This window comes from Cupressus sempervirens, chromosome 3, assembly GCF_028749045.1.
Source record: "Cupressus sempervirens isolate cs-2001-9-10 chromosome 3, ASM2874904v1, whole genome shotgun sequence".
In the NCBI taxonomy this organism is placed as follows: domain Eukaryota; kingdom Viridiplantae; phylum Streptophyta; class Pinopsida; order Cupressales; family Cupressaceae; genus Cupressus; species Cupressus sempervirens.
The window spans coordinates 966905028-966912549 of record NC_143120.1 but is presented as its reverse complement, the minus strand read 5'-3'; positions in this window follow the sequence as shown (position 1 = coordinate 966912549).

The window sequence follows — 7522 nt, the reverse complement described above, 5'->3', positions numbered from 1 at the left end:
GGAATGAACCAAAGTTAAAAGAATTATTCTTGGAAGTCTTCACACTTTCAATGTTTTTGTTCAATTGCTTCAGCCAAACATCTGACATATCAAATTCAAGGTTCTTCTTTATAACCTTGTATGCTAGCTCAATTTCCTCACAAGGAACATTGTGTGATTAACTCGAGCTATAGATCTTGTGTGAAATGATGTGTATGCCAACCCTAACCTCTATTTCAGTGATATTATTTATTTTTAAACCTTTACCATCCCAATTGGCTAGGGTTTTCTTCTGCAATTCCTCCTAACCTAGGGTTTTGGTTGTCTTAGATTTGCTTAGTATTGGTAGATCTGTAACCCTGTGTATCATCTTCTTTGTAATTAGAATGGGTTGCTCCAACCATAATTGACCATTGTGGAACCAACTCAATATGTACCTTATCCATTTTACTTGGAAATTTTGAGGCAAATGAGGGATATGAGTTAACCCTTTAGTTTCCAAATGTTTATACTCAGGTTTCAAAACTCCATCAACACACATTTCAGCTCGGGTAGTATCCATTTCTAATGTCCCTAATTCTTGAATAGTACATTTAAAATGAGTCCTTATGTCATTAATTAGGAGTACCTTTGGTGAGATTTGTGATTGAGCTCTGTAAGGATCAAGTGATTTAGCAATTATCAGAATGATCTTAAAGTTTGGTGCTTTCCATTCAACACCCTTATCCAAAATTTTGGAACCCTTCTTTGGTTTAGTGCTGCTTCCACTGGTAGATGCCATCGCTTCTCGGTAGATGATAGAATTCGTGAAGATCTCGCTACTAAATCACTTGAAAACACTATAATGCTCTTTCAAATCACTCTGCTTTTTGAATACTGTGAATGCAGTAAAAAATGAAGTCAAAATTGCCCCTTTTGTTGAGAAAAATTCATAAATGCTTAGCATCATAATGACATAGTGCACGACAGACTGTCATCCACTGACCTAACTTAGCAAGAGTATCAATTGAATAGATGAACCAAATTTCTTTTGCTCTTGACCTTGCTCAGCAAGGTCTTTAACCAACTTTCCTTAGTGGATTCTGATGTAACTCAGCAAAAGATAACCTTTTTGTGATCCTTGTTTATCTAGAATACTAATTGGATCATTTGCATTCCTCATAGTTGCTGGATTTGCTTATGATTTTCTTGCTGAGTACAGCTCCAATACATTCTTAGGAATTTCGTTTGAGGGGATGGAGTCACCCACTTCTTGAGTGACTTCACTTTCATGATTTGACCTTGTATCCTCAGTAGATTTAGGAATCCATTGTTGCCTCATTTGTTTCCTTATGTTTTTTGCCCTTGCTTTCTTTTCATCTTCAATTTTGCTTATATTCATGCAATTTTTAGCTATATGACCGAGTTCAATGCATGTGTAACACCTTATAGTAGTATCCTTCTTTCTTAGGTGATGCCTTGCACAATTTATGCTAATGTGTCCATATTCTCCACAATAATGACATCTGCACTAGGTATTGTAGTCCCATCCAAATATTGCCTTTACAAGTTGTTTAGCTAGATTGAATGATTTGGATCTACATTGATATGCCTTGTGACCATTCTTTTTGCATTTTTGACATTTACCTTCAAATTTTGGTTTCTCCTTGCATTCATTAGCTTTGTGACCATGCTGATTGTAGTTGTGGCACTTTCCATTAAATTTTTCTTTTCCATTGCTCCACCATTTGTTTGATGTATGGCCAATTCTCCCACAATGATTGCATGAGGGTTTTTTATTCCTTTTTGCACCTTTCTTGGAAGATTCACCTTCTTATTATATATATCGAAGTCCTACTTCAACTTTTTGCAAATGAAGATTCTGCTCATTTTGCAAATTCAATTGATTCATGTCTTCTTGTGATTTCATCATCCTTTTAATGATTTTTTTTTCAACATTTAGGTCATTCTTCAATTTTTCAATGATTATCTTTTCACATCTCAGCTCTCTCATTATTCTTTCATTAATTTCCCTTTCATAATTTAGATCACTTCTTATTCTTTCATTCTGTGCTTTGAGAATTCTGATTTATTCATTTGCTCCAGTGATTTGATCAATGAGCTCTTCATGTTGATTAGATTTATTTTGTTCTTCATTGTTTCTTGCTTCCAAGTCTTCATTTTCCTTATTCCTTTTTTCCAAAATCTCACATAGCCTGATTGATTTAATTTCTTGTTCTCTTTTGAGTTTCGTTGCCTCTTCTTGTAGAGAGCCATTCTTTGCTAGGAGTTCTTTGATTGCCTCATTAGCTTCATCTAAGCTGCTTCATGGGAAAAGGCCTTCAATCTTTTCTTCAACATACTGAGTGTCATTTATTTTTCTTGCAAGTTCCTTCTTTTCAAGGATTGGGAAAGATGTTCCTTTGCTTCCTTAAGTTGAGCTATGGCAATCTCTAGATCTAGCTTTTCATTTTTAATTGCCTTGTCAAGTTTGAATATCTCCATTTGTCCTTAGATCTTTGCTCAAGCTATCAAGCTTTTATCCTAAGAACCAAAAAGCTCTAATACCAATTTTTGGAAATATTCAAGATATGATAAGTTACTGAGAGGGGAGGGGTGAACCAATAACTTTAAATTTTTACTTCAAATTTACGACAAATCAATCTATGGTACTACATGCATTAGTACTGAAAGATAAAACATTAATAACACATAAGAACACAATGTTTTGGTAACCCAAAAACCTTCCGAATAGAAAGTAAAAATGGGGTGGGGATGATACCCACAAAACTTCACTACCACAGCATAAAGTTGGCCTGTTAAGGCTTACATTGACCACTTCTGGTGATCTACCTTGTTAGGAGCACAAAGGACTACTAGGTCCACCTTGTTAGAGGATTTACAAACATACAAAGAAATATGCACTCGATTAAGAGATTTATACAAAGACTATTAAGCCTACCTTGTTAAAGGATTTCAAAACTAATTCACCTATTAAGATGAAGTAGTGGATCTAATTAGAACTGATTGGTGATAAGATCCTTTATGCACTAATCACCTTATGTGATGGATATAACTTTTCTGCTTCTGTATTGACCTTGTTGTATTCCTTAAACTGCTACTAATAATTCTTCACAACTACTTCTCAAAAATACTTCACATTACTTCTTGAATGATTCTATTACAATTATATCTTAAAATACACCTTACATATATACCTTTCCAATTTACAAAATTGCAAGGTCATCCAAAATAGAAGTGAATAACACATTACATATTCGGCTCAATAGTAAATAACTCAAGTTCACTGAACTGACTTGGTGACCTTTTGATACTTGCCATTCACTACATTACACGGAATCATCATGCACTTGGTAGAAGTGAACACGCAGTCCATACTAATCACTCGATGTAGTTTTAAACTTGGTGACCACTAGTGACTCAGTAGATGTAGTGTCACTCAGTAGATATTGTACACTGAGTTTACCTTGCTTCACTTGATAAACACTAATTTAACCAACACTCAGTTTACATTGAATTTCCATGACACAAACTTACTGCTCAGTAGACATTGTGAAGCTTGGTAGACATTTCTGATCTTCACATTGCTTGTATTCACTCGGTAGCCACTATTTTCTTAGTGTAAACTATTGACTACTTCAATATTGGTTAATAATAGAATGCTCGGTGAGTGTAGGAAATTTACTGTTGAGCTCAGTAGTAATACTGAAATAGATAAGTGTTGTCACTAATGGAAATAATAACTTAATGCCAACAATCCAAAAACCAACTATTATATGTCTTAAGTTGAGTAAGGAAGATTGAAATAGAAATGTGAATCAAACTATGTTTAAAATATTGGTTGGAAGTTTAAAATACTTAACAATAACTAGGCCTGACATTATGCATCTAGTAAGTTTGATTTCTAGGTTTATGAAAACACCATAAGACATTGATCGATATGAAGGTAAGAGAATCCTGAGATATATTTGAAACACACCAAAGGATATGGTAATATGTATACTACTAAAGATGATTCTAAGTTGGTTGGGTATATGGATAGTGATTTCTCAAAGTTTAGATGATAGAGAGAGTACATCTAGTTATGTTTTTCACATGGGTTCAACTATGATTTCTTGGGGTTCTAAGAAGTAACCCATAGTTTTCCAATCTATAGATGAGGTTGAGTACATAGTAACAATTCTACCAATGTGTCAAGCAGTTTGGTAGATAAGGATCTTGGATGATTTGAAGGAAGGATAAGTGGAAGTAACAACCATGTTTTGTGATAATATTTCTATAATGCCCGCCAAGGGATCCAAAGAATTAACCTAGAATTTCACTAAGTTTGGTAGCATTTTTTTTTTTCTAACATAAAAGTAAATACCACATATAACTTATGCACAATAACGGAAGCTATAGCAATGTCCATCTAAAAGTAATCATAACATACATAGTAGATTACATTCTTTAAAGATCACTTAATGCTAAGTTACATCTAAAACACTCAACATACATGAATCCATCTAGTCCAACATCCATATGAAATGATAATGATAAGTCCAATGTTTATACATTACATTTACAAATGCTCAATCATCCATTGTACATGTCACAGGGTATGAAAAGCTCAAAAGAATATACACATGTAGAATAATGGTACATCATCCTATTTTAATCCATGATACATCAAAGTAAAGATAATCACATGATATACATGACACATCCTCATAGAAGATCAAACATAATAAACTAAGTGCACGGTTCCTCCCAACCGTTAATAGCATCATTAGACCATCGTGGATCCTAGCCATCCCTCCATGCATAACATTCCCAAATCACCAAAGAGATCATCGGTATTAACATAGTAGGAATGTCACTCCTAACATATACTATATCATATGTAGAAAGTAATCTAACATGCAAATATAAGCATAAGATAACATCATCTAACATATGCTAATCATCAATGAAAGGATACATATCCACCATCACGAAGGACGCATCAGCCACGATGTCTCAATGAATTCAAATGATAAGAGTGAAAATACACTACCACCCAACCGAGTGGTACCTAAGTGGTCCACTCTTGCCGTGCTGAGGAGATAATCTCAAGTCCCAAACAGGCTATCAAAATCACATAACACAAATTTCTATAAGTCCAGGAATCCTAAAAGTATACTAACTCAAAGGTCTCAAACACAAAATTGACATCTAATCTCCAGAGGCACACAATGACATGTAGGAACCTACTATGCAAGTGGGAAAGTGTCATTGCATTTATCACGAACAAGTTACCCTGCTAGTTAGCTAAACTCCATGGGTCCATACTAATCTCATGCGGCCACTAGTATCCTCTCATACTAACAAGGCATACTATGGAATGCAAGGTTGCAACCATGCATTCTCACTACTCCCATCCTAGCCTGTACAAGCACTCAAGGCATGGGCGAGAACCAAAACACTTATCTCTTTAGGTTCATTCAGTTAGTATTAGGTCTGAATGTTATCACTTATTAATCCAACTTACAATGAGTTACCCTGGCAGCCTCTTAGGGCCTCGGCCCCCATTGCAAGCCACTTCCTGACACTACATGCTGATAACCTATCCTAAGCTCATGGAATCATAAATCTCAAAATCACAAAAGATAATCTATAATAAAATCATCAAATATGCATAAAAGCATCAAATCTCCATGAGCAAGCATCCATAGAAATTCATGACCATAACAACTCTCAATTGGCAACTGAAGTATCACTGATAATCAAAAGTATCCAATGGTTCTCAATAACAAAAATATACCTCAATCATACTAATCGAAGACTCCAAAAATAGTTGAGTCAAGCATGTCACAACATGACATCATCAAGAATAAATCCACATTACAGTCCCATCATGGCGACTAGAAAATAACCAAGGATAACTGATCAATGACCAAAAATGGTTAAGTCAAGTGTCTCATACATAAGAATCTCAACTATAACAATCAGTAATTACAACCAATACATAGAGCATTCCATCACATAACCATGGTTGGGTTTATAAAGATCAAGATTAGAACATCATCATGACATCACAATCACATAACCCCCAAGCCTCTGGTAGACGTCCTACAACTGGTCAACACTAGTGAACCCAAAATCCAAAACAATAGGATAGAGAATACACAATGCAAACACATGTTTTGGTTTTGCTAAATTTACAAACTTGAATTTACATGTAGAGATCTCAGTTTATGTTTCCAAGTTTAGAGAATGAATTGGAGGAACATTTTGTACATTTGGATGAATGAAAGTTTTTTCTTAAATTCCATCTTCCAGTTATAATCTTTGTTTGAAAACGTCCCCCACCAAACTAACAATTAAATTTCATATACTTTATAAAAAAATTAATTAAATCTTAAAAATTAAACAAGAGTTCACCATTATAAAAGAAATAAACCTTTGGTATAAATCATTTATTAGTTATATAATCATAATTCAAATTATTATTAACATATTTACATATTATATATATACATACATATATATATATATATATATATATTTAAATATATATATATATATATACATACATATATAAATATATAAATTATTATTACATTTTACAAAATTGAATTAATAAATTTGATTAATACCATTTAACATATTAATAACAATAAAAAAAACTGACTTCATATGTGGCAAGTGTTATAAACATACATATAACATATAAACTACTGGCGATATGCAGGAACCTTCGGTTGCAGGGCCTGGTACGTCAGTAGGTACCGTGTACCCCTACCGTCGCAGTACCTACGACAGCCGGTACACTACGACTGTAGTGGCACGAGGGCAGGGTCTCGTCCCCCCCCACTTATGCATATTACTTTCTTTAAGATCGCTTATGGGATTTTCCATTCGAGTATGCGATTTGGTTCATAATAAAGTTTAACTTTTTTAAAAACATTTTGATTAATGGTATAATATTCAATTTTTTAATAAATATATTATATACACACACACACACACACACACACACACACATATATACATATACCTTCATATATATATATATATATATATATATATATATATATATATATATATATATATGAAGGTATATGTATATATGTGTGTGTGTGTGTGTGTGTGTGTGTGTGTGTGTACATGTAGAATTAAAAACACCACAGCATATAAACATGTATACATACATATATATATATATATGTATGTATATATATATGTATATATATATATATGTATATATATATATATGTATATATATATATATATATATATATAGATATATATATATAATATATATGTATATGTGTATGCAAATTAAAAATATAAACATATATATACACAAGATATATATATATATAAATTCCAATCCTCAAAATTTTCCTATAAACCTTTGATCTCAAAATTTTTCCAATAATTGATCTAATGGGTTTCTCTATGAATCTAAACCCTAGCCCTGTGTTTTTTCCAGATCTATGCATATAAAATTCTCAAATAAATTAACTACCCATATTGAGAATGCATATAATAAAAATAGGAAAAATCCTTAGAAGACATA